The sequence below is a fragment of the Herpailurus yagouaroundi genome, unplaced genomic scaffold, assembly GCF_014898765.1.
Source record: "Herpailurus yagouaroundi ecotype Mexico unplaced genomic scaffold, PumYag 159, whole genome shotgun sequence".
Lineage (NCBI taxonomy): Eukaryota > Metazoa > Chordata > Mammalia > Carnivora > Felidae > Herpailurus > Herpailurus yagouaroundi.
The window spans coordinates 7,218,757-7,232,732 of NW_024412400.1; positions in this window are offsets into that span (position 1 = coordinate 7,218,757).

Below are 13,976 nucleotides of genomic sequence, written 5' to 3' on the forward strand. Positions count from 1 at the left end.
CGTAAAAGTCCATCACATTCAGTTCTGGGTGGCAGGTGGGTTGGCTAGAAAGTTCTAGGAGGCCAGCCTTTCCGCTGAAGAGGAAATCTGAGTGCTTACTCTGCATTGCCACACACTCTTCCACTGGGAGCAGGGCTTCCAATCAGCTCGGCCAGAGAGGCTCTCTCGTGGGGGCCGGGGCAGGAACCAGGCACAGATGTTCTCAGGGGATGGAAGCATGAGCTCAGGGGAAGATCGTGCACTTGGTCTTGTCACCTTGAAGCTGTACCCCAAACTTCCTTACCTGTTGCAGGTGGGCAATGGTGGGACTGACTCGGAGGGACTGAGTTCTCAGCTTTGGGAGCTGCCCTGTGGTTGGGTAACGATCAGGCCAGGGGCTTTGGAGGCTGCAGGCGCCCTTGGCATGGTTCCCTAGCTCGGTGCCTCTGTGTGGCACACACTCACAAAAGATACTTCCTTTCTTTGAGTCAGTTTGTCCTGGGATGTTGGCCTTTCCTTGGACGGCACGAGGCCACCCTTTTGGGTGTGCGTGATTCCCAGACTACCGCACCCTGGCCAGGTTCCTTGACTTGCAAACACAAGAGAGGGAGTCATCCTGCAGGGGCCCTCCTGGCACCTCTCCTGTCCCATCAAACCCAGAGGCGTCCCAGCTGGAATAGAGGACTCTTCCTAGGGCCTTGGATTCATTTCCAGATAAGTCGGAGCTCCTTCTGTCGATTTTTAGACAGACACTATTTGGATTTTGCACATGGCTGTGAAAGCAAAAACGGGATTTCGAATGCTGGGGATTGAAGAGAAGTTTTGCAACTCACACCCCAAAGGAGAAGTATGGGCCTCCTCGGCTTCCTCCTGGCAGCGGACATCGATGTCCTCGCACTAGTGACCGGCAGGCAGTGGGCAGTAAAATAGAACTGCGCCACGCCAGCGGGAGAGCGAGGGTACGGAAGGCTCCCAGCTCCCCTCCCTCTTCAGCGGAGGGTCTGAGCTGTGAGGCCCGGGCCTCTCCGGCTGAGAGACCCAGGAGCTCAGCCCGCAAGCAGGAAGCAGGCCCGGAGTTCCCGAGGCGGCCTCCGGCTGGGACCACACTGCGCACGGGGAGGAGGGGGCATGTGGGACAACCCTCCTCTCCTCTCACTAGGCCGCCCCGAGCCCTTCCTGCGGTTCCTCACCCGCTGCCCCTCTGTGGCCCGCCTTTCTGGCTGGGGATTGTGGCTGGAGGGCAGACCTGGGAAAGGACTTTATTTATTTATTTATTTATTTACTTATTTATTTATTTAGAGAGCACAGGAGGGGCAGAGAGGGGGGGGAGAGAGAGAGGACCCCAAGCAGGCTCCATGCGGTCAGCACAGAGCCCAGCGCGGGACTCGGTGTCATGAAACCGGGAGATCATGACCTGAGCCGAAACCAAGAGTCGGACGCTTAACTGACCGGGCCACCCAGGTGTCCCTGGGAAGGGACTTTAAAGAGAAAGGGAGAAGGAAAAGGAAAGGGGGCCCAGAGGGCTGGAGGTTGGGGAGTTGTGAAGGCCTGATCCAACTCTACGCTGAGCGCCTTCTACCAGAACTAAGCAAATCCTTACAATCTCATGATGGAGGTGCTGTGGGAAGGCGCCCCAGACCCCCCTCAGGCCTCCGACGGTTGGGGGTGCAATGGGCCGCCGGGCCCCGAGTGGCACCCTGTCCAGGGATGAATGTGGTAGGAACACCGGGGCAGATCCACCCTGGGGAGCCGTGGGACTCCTCTGGTGGCAACTTGGGCTCCTGACACCCCAGCGGCCTTGTCCAAGCTGTCCTCCCTCTGCCCAGCAGGGGACACATCTACATGGTGGTCTGAGGAATCCCCCAGCTCCCCATGCCTCCCCTCTTCCCCTCACGTGTCTCTGTGCGTCTCAGCCCCTCCCCGCCCGGCTCTGCCTCTCTGATGGCCTGAAGTAGCAGAAACCCCAACTAGGAACGAATGTTACATCTATTGGAAAACCCAGGGACGGAGAGATACGGTGAATCGCTTCGAGTTTTGCGGCCAGTACGTGGCCACGCTGAGACTCGAACTTGCCCGTCATCTGCTCTCGGTGCCCTTTCACACCTGGGGCAACTGAGTCTGAGACAAGTTCGCGGGTGAGCACTGAGTCTGAGTCACGTGGTTCTTGTGGCCCAGACGCCCCAGGGTGCATATGAGGCCCAGTGAGCACCGCCCCTCAGGGGTCTGGGGCCCGGGGCTCCCCTGGGTGGGGATGACCTCTCCCTGTGCCTTTCTGGAGTCACAGGGGCAGCTCACGGGTCACTTGTCAGGGACAAGTGTATGTGTTTGATGGCACCCCCCGTTTGCCTGGCATCCGTGTCTCCTGGGAGCTGGGTGCGGTGCACCCTGGAGCCCCCAAGCTGCTGCGGGCTTGCTGGCTTCCACGTGGATCCGGGGAGACGGTCTTGCTCCCCAAAGGGTCTGGCAAAGTTCCCGGGAAGGGCTGGGGCCGATGCCTCCTGCTTCTCCTCCTTTTGCGTTGCCGGGTGCAAATACCTCTGCACAGAAGCAGCTCCCTTAGCTACACGCCAGTCACCCCAAAAAGACAGCTTCCTGCTGGCCGGCGAACGGCTCCCGTCTGGGTCCTGGGAGGGCTCGGACGACAGGTCCCGCCTCAGCTGAGATTCAGACTTGTGTCTGCCTTGGTGAAGGGACGTCCTGCTCTTCTTGGAGTCGGTGCTGGAAGGACCTGGAAGAAAGGGAAGCAACAGAAGCTGGGAGGCGAAGCGATGAGTGGACAGGGGGGCAGCAACGGAAGAGGGAGGGTGCGTCTCCAGAGACATCAGGCCCCCACCGGGAGCAGGTCTTTTGGGCGGGCGTGCTTGCTTGGCTCGTCGGGACTGTGAGGGCGGCTGGACGGTCTGCCAACAGGACCTCCTGAGCCCCCAGGATCACTGCTCTTTGAAGCCATCAGCTGGCTGCAAGCCCCTCAGTGGTTCCCTGGGTTCTCACGGGACTGCCTTCTTCCTCCTCTGCACACAGAAAATCCCACCTCCAGGTTGTAAAGCCACCGGCACTACCTTGTACCAACTTGCCCCCCTTTGCCGTCCCTGGAAGGGGTGTGTGTGTGTGTGTGTGTGTGTGCGCGCGCGCGCGTGTAAGCAGACACACGTGTGTGCCCAACCCGGGGCCTTGTCTCTGCCCCACTCACCCCTGGCTGCACGGCCCCAGGACGGAAGAGCGACAGTATGGCAGTGGTGATGCGTTGGGGGGGGCGGGGGGGCGGCGAGACCACCAATCAGGGCGGGGGCGGGGAGGGGCTTTTGTAGAGATGACACAGAGAAAAGGGTCCCCTTGGAGTGGCCCTGGGGAGGAGTGGCCTGGAGCAGGAGCTCAGCTTTGCCGGAGGTCAGAGGCAGCGCTGGGGAGGGGGAGGCAGTTGGAGGGGCCCGCAGATGGGGGTGACAGCAGGGAGGGGCTGTTTGGCGGAGGGGCCTGGGGTGTGGGACAGCGGGGAGCCCGCCACTGGGAGGGTAGGCTGTGGGGGGCGGGGCAGGACCCGAGGGGCCCCTGCAGCCGCCTGTGTCCCACGTCTCCGCGGGCGTCTCCTCCCACGCGGGGACCACACTTAGCCCGCCAGCCTCTTCCTCACCAGGCCGAAGAGTGTCCCACCTCGTCGGTTTCTAAGGTTGCCACCACAGCGCCCACATTACCTAACTCCTCTGCCTACAGCCTTCCTCCTCCGACCTTGGATGGCCCCGAGGTTCTACCACCCCCTCCCCCTGGGCACACGGTCTTTCATTTCCCTCCTTCTCTCCGGATCCATTCAGATCTGCCCCATTCGGTCGGGTGCCAGGCCCTAGGGGGCAGGAAAAGGCAAGGGGATTTTCACCTAATACTTTCCTGGTTACTTTTCAAACGTCTAAATTGCTTAGGCAATGGTAGAGAGGGGGGAGGTTCCTCTTTTCCTTCCTTCTAGGCTCTGAGAAGTTTCGTCGGGCAGGAGGGGACTGGCAATGTATAGAGGCTGGTCCCGGAGAGCAAGGCCCCGCCCCCGGCTCCCGCAGAGGTCTGGCGATGCCCTCCATGCCTTGGGTCCCTGTGAGGTCCAGGGGCAAAGGGGATCCGTGCCCTGCTTCCTGGGCAGGGTCTTGGAAAGGAGCAGACCCCGAGAGAGGGATCAGATCTAGGCAGACGGGGCCATCACCTGCACACCCCGTGCTGGGCTGGGGCACAGAAGCAGCAAGTGAACTCTGGGCCCACGGGGTGGCGCAGAGAAGCGAGGATGTGAGTTTGACCTGAGGGCTAAGACCCACCGGAAGGGGAGACGGTCCTCTTGCATGGCTCGGTGGCTGGCGTGGAGACGGGAAGGAGGCTGTCTGGTGGGCATGTGCATGGAGAGAGGGGATGAAGGGAAGGGTAGCTACTAGGGAGGATTGCCCAGAGCTGCAAGCAGCAGAGAAACCCAGGGATAGCGGGAGGTTCTGTGACTTCCGCACTAGGGCGGCCCAAAGTGGATACAGCACTGTAACAACATCACCCAGGTCGTGTTCGCCTTATGCCTTCCTTCCTTTTTTTAAAATGTTTATTTGTTTTTGAAAGAGAGACACAGAGTGCAAGTGGGGAGGGGCAGGGACAGAGGGAGGCCCAGAATCCAAAGCTCCAAAGGCTCCGAGCTGTCAGCACAGAGCCCGACGCGGGCCTCGAACTCACAGACCGGGAGATGGTGGCTGACTGAGCCAGCCAGGTGCCCCACACCCTCCTTCTTTATCATCCTGTTACTGGGAAAAAGAAGGTGCAAGTTGTGGGTTTTGATTTGGGAAATAAATTTGGCTCATGCAGATGATCCATCCTTAAAAATGAATCATAATTATAGAAGTGCCTTCTTCTTTAGTTATATTTAAATACTGCTCACAAATCTCAGTGGGCTAACTATAGCTGACTCCTGTAACTTCAAGTTGCCTCCTGCTCAAATGGTAAGATTTTATCAGGGGAAACTTAGTCACTATTTGTCTTCCCCCCAACCCCAGCTCTCTGGAAATATAACACTGTACACATTTAGGACGCAGAGCCTGATGATTTGACCCACATACATGTTGCAAGTTGACTATCACGGTAACTTTAGTTAACACATCCATCGCCCCACATAGTTACCTTTCTCTGTGTTTGGTGAGAACAGTTAAGATCGCCTCTCTTGGCAAAGTCCAACACGGTATTGGGAACTGTAGCTGCTGTGCTGCTCATTGGATCCTCAACTTCTTCGTCTTGTAACTGGGAGTTTGTATTCTTTCACCAGTATCTCTCCATTCCCTCCACCCCTCAGCCTCTGGCAATCATTCTACTCTCTGTTTCTATGAGTCTGGCTGTTTTAGATTTCATACAGAACTGAGATCACCCAACACTGGTCTTTGTCTGACTTGTTTCATTTAGCATAATGACCTCAAGTTTTATCCATAGCGTCTCAGATGTCTGGATTTCCTTCTTTTTTATGGCTGGATAATATTCCATTGAATCTATCCATCATCTATCTATCTATCATCTAACATGGCAGTTCTTCTTAATTTTTTCGGTAGAACTTGCATACTGTCCTCCAGAGTGACTGCACTGATTTACATTCCCACCAACAGTGCACACATTCCCCACCTCCTTGCTAACTCTTACCTCTTATCTTTTGAGACTAGCTGTTCAAATAGGTGTGATGCGGCAGAGTCGTTTGATTCGCATTTTCCTGATGACGAGTGGCGTTGAGCGCCTTTTCGTGTTGGCCATCCGTAGGTCTTCTTTGGAAAAATGTCCGTTCGGGTCCTCTGTCCATTTTGTAATCGGAGAATGACTATTTTCCCCCCAATAATATTACCCCCAGTGATTCTTTACTACTTTATCAGTATCTTGCACATTCTAAACAGCAGCTGCTGACTTTACCCAGCAGATGTCAGTAAACACAGAAGGCGCATGTTTCCAAGGGCCCACTCAGGTTAACTGCAGACCAGAGTAACACCTCTTGTATCTCCACCCTTCATATTCAAAATTGAAAGCAAAATTGTGTTCATGAAAATGCAGGCAAACTTCGGGTCCTGCTTGGGACCCGTGGTGGGTCCAAATCTGCGAATGCAGCTCAGGCATTTTGGGATAGCACCATCGGTTACTTGGGATACCTGTGTGTATGAGGTCCCAAGCTGCACATCTTCACCCCCGCTCTGCTCCTGAAGAGGGAAGAGACCTGAGATGCCCATGGAAGGTTCTTAGACACTGGAATTAAGGCCATTAGGGCCTGGGGTAAAGATGGCTGGACTGTGCCCTCTGGGGCAGCAGACTGAGGAAAAGGGATGGGGCTAACACAAGCTGCTTGCGCTGTGATCTCTCGTTTTCTCCTCCAAATATAGCATCAACATCCCGTTGTTCTGATGAGTAAACTCAGACCCAAGGCAGTTAAGTAACTTCCAAAGCCCGACACTGTCCGAGCAGTGATGCTTAACTTCCAAGTCCAGGCTCATCGGGAGGGACGAGGGTAGATCCTCATGGACAAGAGAGTAGCAAGATGGCCCTGGGGTCCGTCTGAACTCGCTGAAGGCTCTGTGGAGCAGAGATGCTGGTCCAGGGGCCAGTACATCTGGACTACATGGAAAGAGGAGAGAGTCTGTGGGGCGGGTATTGCCTTAGCCTGGGAGTGGCCAAAAGTGATCAGGGTGAGTGGATTAGAACTTTCTGGAAGACTAAGGTTGATTACCTGGGCTCCTTATATCTCCTCGGGTTGCTCTGACAATACATTTAGGGTCTGCACAAGGCGCTCTCGCTGTCCTCTGTGGCCAGTAAAGGTACAGAAGATTTCAGACATAGTCTCAAGTCTTCACTGTTGGAATTGTACCATCCCTACACAGAGCATTTTCAAAAATCCTCCCTCCCGTGAGATTCTGCTGCCATTTTACTGGTTCGTGCCTCTTCAAGTCAAATACCTGGATGCCCTTAGGAAGTAACCAAACCAAGTGTGATAAATACTCCAAAGGACTGGAGGCGACCCATGCCCGTCTTTCCCCAGCCTGCGTGTATCCGCCCATGCTTTGAGTAGCGATGAATTAATGCAGCGTCATTTCTGCGGCCTCTGATCAACTTACATTAATAACCACGAGAACGATGCTGTAGCCGAGAGTCATTTTAGGGTTCAATGGCGTCTGGCTAGCAGCCTCTGGGGCGGCCCCTTGAAATATTCCATTAAAACGCGACCGAATGCATAGGAAGAGGTCAAAATGCCAAATAACACCACAGACGAAGCAGGACTCAACAGAGCCTTGACAGAATGGGGGGAGGGATCTCCATCAACTAACAAGGCAGGGTCACCTGAAAAGAGAAACCACTGTGAGTTTTGACGTTTGAAGTAGAAAAATAGTAGGTGACATCGGGGAGCAATATTTGTGACATCAATGACAGACAAAAGATGATTCTATTTCCTCCATAACAAGCTCTTCAATTCTTTTTTAATGTTTATTTATTTTTGAGAGAGACAGAGCATGAGTTGGAGAGGGGCAGAGAGAGAGGGAGACACAGAATGAGAAGCAGGGCCCAGGCTCTGAGCTGCCAGCACAGAGCCCGACGCAGGGCTCGAACTCACGGACTGTGAGATCATGACCTGAGCTGAAGTCGGATGCTTAACCGACTGAACCCACCCAGGTGTCCCTGTACTCCCTGTCTTAAAAATAAATAAAATTTGAAGAAAAAAAAATAGGCAAATATCTAATATAGTGTCAGGGAGAGATAAGGGTAAGAAAACAAAGAAATTCAGGAATAGGGATAGTGTGAAAACGCATGTGCGGCTCTGTTTTAAATGGGGAGATTTGTGGAGGCCTCTCTGTGGAGGTGATACTGAAGCAGAGGCTGAGTGAAGTCAGGCAGTGAGCCCTGCACAGATCTGATAAAAGAGGCTACCCACCGGCTCCCCCCAGAAGAGTCTCCCAGGCAGAGAAAGGGGCAAGTGCAAATGGCCTGTGGTAGGGAAGAGCTCTGCCTGTTTCCGGAAGAGCTCGGGGGCCCGTGTGACTCAACAGAGTGTGGGAGGAAAGTCTTGGGCTACGAGACTGGAAAGGAGGCTAGGGCTAGGTCCTGCAGGTCTCCTAGATCTCAGAAGAGGGTTTGGGTTCATCCTAGGGGAGGAGGGAGCTGTTGGGTGATGTCGAGTAGAGGAGTGACGTGATCCGACTGAAACATTAAGATGACCCCCGGGGCCAGGGCAGAGAATGGACTGGTGGAGTGGGAGCAGAGACAGGGGAGCCTGTGGAGTCGTCTAGGGGAGAGACGGTGGCATGTGGGATGATGGGGCAGTGGCAGAAAATCTGACACAGAATCGATTTGAAAAAAAAAAAAAAAGTGCGGGCTGGAATCTTCTGGAGTGTTGGGAATGGAGGCTCAGGGAAAGAGGGGCGTCCAGGAGAACGCCAAGGTTTTTGGCCAGAGCAACCGGAAGGATGGACTTGTCGTTTACAGAGCCAGTGAAGACTGCAGCGTTCTGTGATGAGTGCCAGGAGACGCTTGCTGTCTATCCGGGGGACGTGGTCAGGGAACTGAACATACACGTCTGGGCTTCAGGGCAGTCTGGGCTGGAGAAAACCACCTGGATGTTGTCAGGGCAGAGAGAAGGTGGTTACAGCTTTGCAGCTGGCTGAGCTCTCCGGGGGAGCGAGCGTGGATAGACGTCATCTCAAGGCCCTTGATGCTTGGAGGTCAGGGAGGCAGAAAGGAACCAGAGAAGAAGACTGGAAGGGCAGCCCGTGAGGGATAAGCAGCAGAGAGAGTGGCATCTCCAGGACCAAATGGAAAGGGTGCTTCGAGGAGGAGGGAGGGCTGAGCTTTGTAAATTCTGCCGATAGGTCAGTGGGGTTGGGCCAGATCGTGGACCCGCCGACCTAGCCACGCGGACAGCATCCAGGACTTTGCCAGGAGTGTCTGGGTGAGTGACGGGGAAGAAGCGCAAGGCAGGCTGGGGGCCCAGGGGCTGGAGATGCCCCTTGGGTGTCTCTAAATGGAGAAGAGATCAGAACAAGAACAGAAGCGGGGAGGAAACGGAGTCCAGAGGAGGGTCTAAAAATGCGAGGCATTCTGGCCTGTTCCTCTGCTCACCGGGAATCCCGCGGCCGGGAAGGAAGCAGAAATCCAACCCTTGAGGAGGTAGGAGGGAGCGGATCTCGCGCACAAGTGGAGGGTTTGGCTTTAGGCCAGCGCAGAGAAAATCCTTCCACGGAGCCCGGAGAGGAAGAAACGCAAGTGGGAAACGGCTGCATGTAGGCGGGAGGCGGGGGCGGTTTGGGGAGCCTGTGGGAATTCTTTTCAGCTTCCCTCTACTTCTCAGCGAAATAAGGTGCCTTGAAATGGGCACTTTTCCCTTCCCGATAAAGGTGTAAATCAGCCTTTTTGGTACCGGGCTTCCCAGCTTCCCAGCTGGGCATCCTCCAGCCCCCAGAGAGGGCTACCTGGATTCACCAGAGGGTTCCTGGAGTTGGCATCGATGGATTTCCCCGGCTGACTTGAGTGTTGCACCTGCTTTTCTAAGAAATTCACTGCTGGATAAGGTAGATGCAGTTTGCGAAATGCATCCTGGAGAGAAGTTACTAGAGATGGAAATAGAGTCGTGGGTGCTTTGTTTTTTGGTTTTGGTTTCGTTTTTTGCCTTTTCTCCTTTTGCAGGTTAACGAGCTCTCCCTGACACTGAGACAGCTACTTCGAAGTCTATCCAAAATGGCAGGGGATGCGTTGAAAATAGACTTCCCTGCCACCAACTAGGCGAAATCTGGAATAAATTCTCCCTTCGGTTGCCTTTTGCAGATTGTTTACCTTGGACAGACCTGAATCTTTCGGGGGCGCCTGGGGGGCTCAGTCGGTTGAACGTCCTACTCTTGATTTCGGTTCAGCGCACGGTCTCACAGTTCGTGGGATCGAGCCCTGAGTGAGGCTCTGCACCTACAGTGTGGAGCCTGCTTGGGACTCTCTCTCCCTCTCTCTCTGCTCCTCCCACACTCATGTGCATGCTCGCTCTGTCTCTCTGTCTCAAAATAGAGAAACATTGAAAAAAGATGTGAATTTTGTAAACCCTCAAGTTGCACCGGGATTCTCTGGGTGCCCTCTTCAGACCTACTTCTCCCCCTAAGACCCTCCCCACCCTCACCCCCAGAAAGCAGTGTCACCACATCCTTCCTCCTCGAATCTGCTGGAGTTTTTCTCTCCCACATTTTCTTGTGCTAAAGTATACATAAGATGTACCGTCTCAGCCATTTTCAAGTGTGCAGATCGGTGGTATTGAGTGCGCTCCCTCAGGATATGCGACCATCACCACCCTCTGTCTCTACAGCTCTTTCATACGAAACTCTAGTCCTTGATTATGAAACGGTGACTCTCCACTCCTCCTTCCCCCAGATGTTTTACGACTCAGATAGCCTCTCCTGTGCCCCCTTAATCCAAGCACTACACAGTCTTTCCTTAAAACAACGGATTTTGTGATGTTGTTGTTCACTTTTAAAAATCCCCTGTCGGGGTGCCTGGGTGGCGCAGTCGGTTGAGCGTCCGACTTCAGCCAGGTCACGATCTCGCGGTCCGTGAGTTCGAGCCCCGCGTCCGGCTCTGGGCTGATGGCTCAGAGCCTGGAGCCTGTTTCCCATTCTGTGTCTCCCTCTCTCTCTGCCCCTTGCCCGTTCATGCTCTGTCTCTCTCTGTCCCAAAAAATAAATAAACGTTGAAAAAAAAATTTTTAAAAATCCCCTGTCTTGGGGCGCCTGGGTGGCTCAGTCGGTGGAGCATCTGACTCTTGATCTCGACTCAGGTCATGATCTCCCAGGTTGCGAGATCGAGCTCCACCTTGGGCTCTGTGCTGACAGCCCGGAGCCTGCTTGGGGTTCTCTCCCCCCACCCCTCTCTCTCTCTGCCCCTTTCCCTGCTCATGTGCATGCTTTTTCTCTCCCTCAAAATAAATAAACTTAAAAAGTAACAAATAAAAATAAAACCCCCTGGTCTCTTTTTTCTTTTCTCTCTCCTAAATAACAGTCTTACTACCTTCTCTCAGGAATGGCAGTATTTTTTTAATGTTTATTTTTATTATTTTTGAGAGAAAGCAAAACAGAGTGCAAGTAGGGGAGGGACAGAGAGAGGGGGAGGAGACCCAGTTTCGGAAGCAGGCTCCAGGCTCTGAGCGGTCAACAGCACAGAGCCCCATGTGGGGCTCAAACCCACAAACCGTGAGATCATGACCTGAGCTGAAGTTGAACACTTAACTGACTGAGCCACCCAGGTGCCCCAAAGTCTTTTTTTTTAATTAAAAAAATTATTTTTAATTTATTTTTGAGAGAGAAAGAGAGAGAGAGAGAGAGAATGAGCAGGGGAGGGGCAGAGAGAGGGAGACACAGAATCCGAAGCAGACTCCAGGCTCTGAGCTGACAGCACAGAGCCCAATGCAGGGCTCGAACCCATGAACAGTGAGATCATGACCTGAGCTGAAGTTGGCCACTTAACCAACTGAGCCACCCAGGCACCCCAGAAATAGAGGTCTTTTTTTTTCTCTCTCTCTCTCTGATTTTTGAAGTCAGTAGCTACTATTTTACAAAATAACAAAAGCCTGTAATGTCCTGACCCCAAAGCTTGGGAAGGTGGGGGGTGCACTAAGAAGTCAGAGAGGGGCGCCTGGGTGGTTCAGTCAGTTGAGAGTCCGACTTTGGCTCAGGTCACGATCTCGCGGTCTGTGAGTTCGACCCCCTCCCCCGTCGGGCTCTGTGCTGACAGCTCGGAGCCCGGAGCCTGCTTCGGATCCCGTGTCTCCCTCTCTCTCTGCCCCTCCCCTGCTCACGCTCTGTCTCTCTCTGTCTTTCAATAATAAACATTAAAAAGTCAGGGAGCAGGGTTCTTGGAGCATTAGCTACATGGTGTCATCGTTCTGAGAAGCAGTGTTGCAGTAGCTAGCAAAAGACCCACAGACGCTTTAATCCATTGATCCAATAATTCATCTTATACAATCAAAGATACGCACAAAGATTTATGTCTAACACAGTGTTGTACATAATAATGAAAACTGGATGTTGCCTCTGTGTCCATCGGTAGGGGTTTGGCTAAAGTCTGAATGGACTCATGTGTAATCACTGAAAACTATGTTTGAGGTTAATACATGGGAAAATGTTTATGCTATAATGTTAAATGAAAAATGTAAGATCAACTCTATGTATGTTATGATCTCAAATCTTTTCTTAAATGTATATCTGCAGAGAATAACATGGCAGAAAACCATGTCTGTGTTAAACAATTCTTAGAGAGATGAAATAGTGTGTAATTCTTAAAAAAATTTATTTTAATCTTTATTTATTTTTGAGAGAGAGAGAGAGAGAGAGAGAGACAGAGTGCAAGTGGGAGAGGAACAGAGAGAGAGGGACACACAGAATCGGAAGCAGGCTCCAGGCTCTGAGCTGTCAGCACAGAGATCGACTTGGGGCTTGAACTCACGAACCGTGAGATCTTGACCTGAGCCGAGGTCAGACGCTTAACCGACTGAGCCACCCAGGCGCCCCGCAAATATTGTGTAATTCTAACTTTTTGTTCATTTATTGTTTTGTATTTTCTGTGACCAGGCATTTCTCTTACGTCCAGAGAAAAGTCATAAAGAATATAAAACAAACACATTGAAAATGGAACACTCTTAAAACCGAGTACTCAAATGCAAATTAAAATGTATTTTTGTTCCTACCTAAATAAAGGAGGAAATACGGAGTCAAAGAGTAATTTTCCTGCTGAGCATGTTTTGTGGTTTCTCGAGCGTCTGGGTGTGTCTGTGGAGGAACAACTGTGGCTGTTGCCTAACAGCTGTCTTATTCAACAGAAATGGAAACGTGGCACCCGTATCCTTGAGAAAACGACTTGGCCCTCCTATGGATGGAGGGTGTCTTGAAGAGAAACTGGGTATGTCCTCATTTGCTAAGAAATACTTTTGTCATCCGCTCTCCCATAATACCACTTGCGGGTGGCCCACCATAGGGTTGCCAACTTAGCTAGTCAAGCAAACGACATTACAAGTCATGTTGAAACCAAAGTGCTCCCTGTGGGCCAGGGGAGTGGGGTGTGGGTGGAGAAGAGAGTTAACTTCTCAGTTGGGACAGACTACCCTAACTTGGAGGGCATTAATGAGACATCATCTAGGGATCAGGTGGTTCCCAAGGTGGACCTCTCCGTCAAGTTGCCATGTCCCTGTGTGCAGTTGTTGGCCTTGCAGGGCCGGAGGTGAATTCTCTCCCTGGGTGCTCAGGGGTAGACTCTCAGAGAGAGACAATGGGAAGCTCACCTGACCTGGATATACTGCAGACACAGTGGACTGCCATCCCCGGACAGTGGCCCTTCTCAGCGGAGGCTCTGTCCACCACCCAGATTCTGCTGTTAGATTCACCCCTGGGGATCCTGGCTGATAAGCCTCTGTCTGGTGACCATCGTCATTAGAGCTACTGATGTCACAGAACAGCTGTCACCAAAAGCTGCCCCACCCAGGCTGCACCGGTCATTGTGAGTGGGTTGATTCTGTTAAACTCAGCATCCTGGAGGGCAGATCTCCCCTCCCTGCCTCAGTCATCCACCTGTAGACCTTCCTTCTGGATTTTTCTTTTTTTTTCTTTTGCATGCCCACCTGTGTGCTCTGCTCTTGGAGGCAGGGTTGGTCTGTATCTTTTTCCAGCTTTATTGAGGTATAATTGATAGATGACATTCTGTAAGTTTAAGGTGTGCAAAATAGTGATTTTATACACGAATATATTCCAGAGTGATTACCACAATAGAGTTAGTGAAGACATTTATCACCTCACACAGTTATAACGTTGTGCGTGTGATCAGAACTTTAAAACTCTTATTAGCGACTAAATCTCTCGTAGCAACTTTCAAATATGCAACACAGTATTGTTAACTACAGTTATCATAGGATTGGTCCGTAGTGTTATTGAGATGGGGAAAAAAAATCCATAGACTTGGATTCAAGAGATCTACCTCTTGGACCAGCCCCTGGCCCTCTCTGGGTC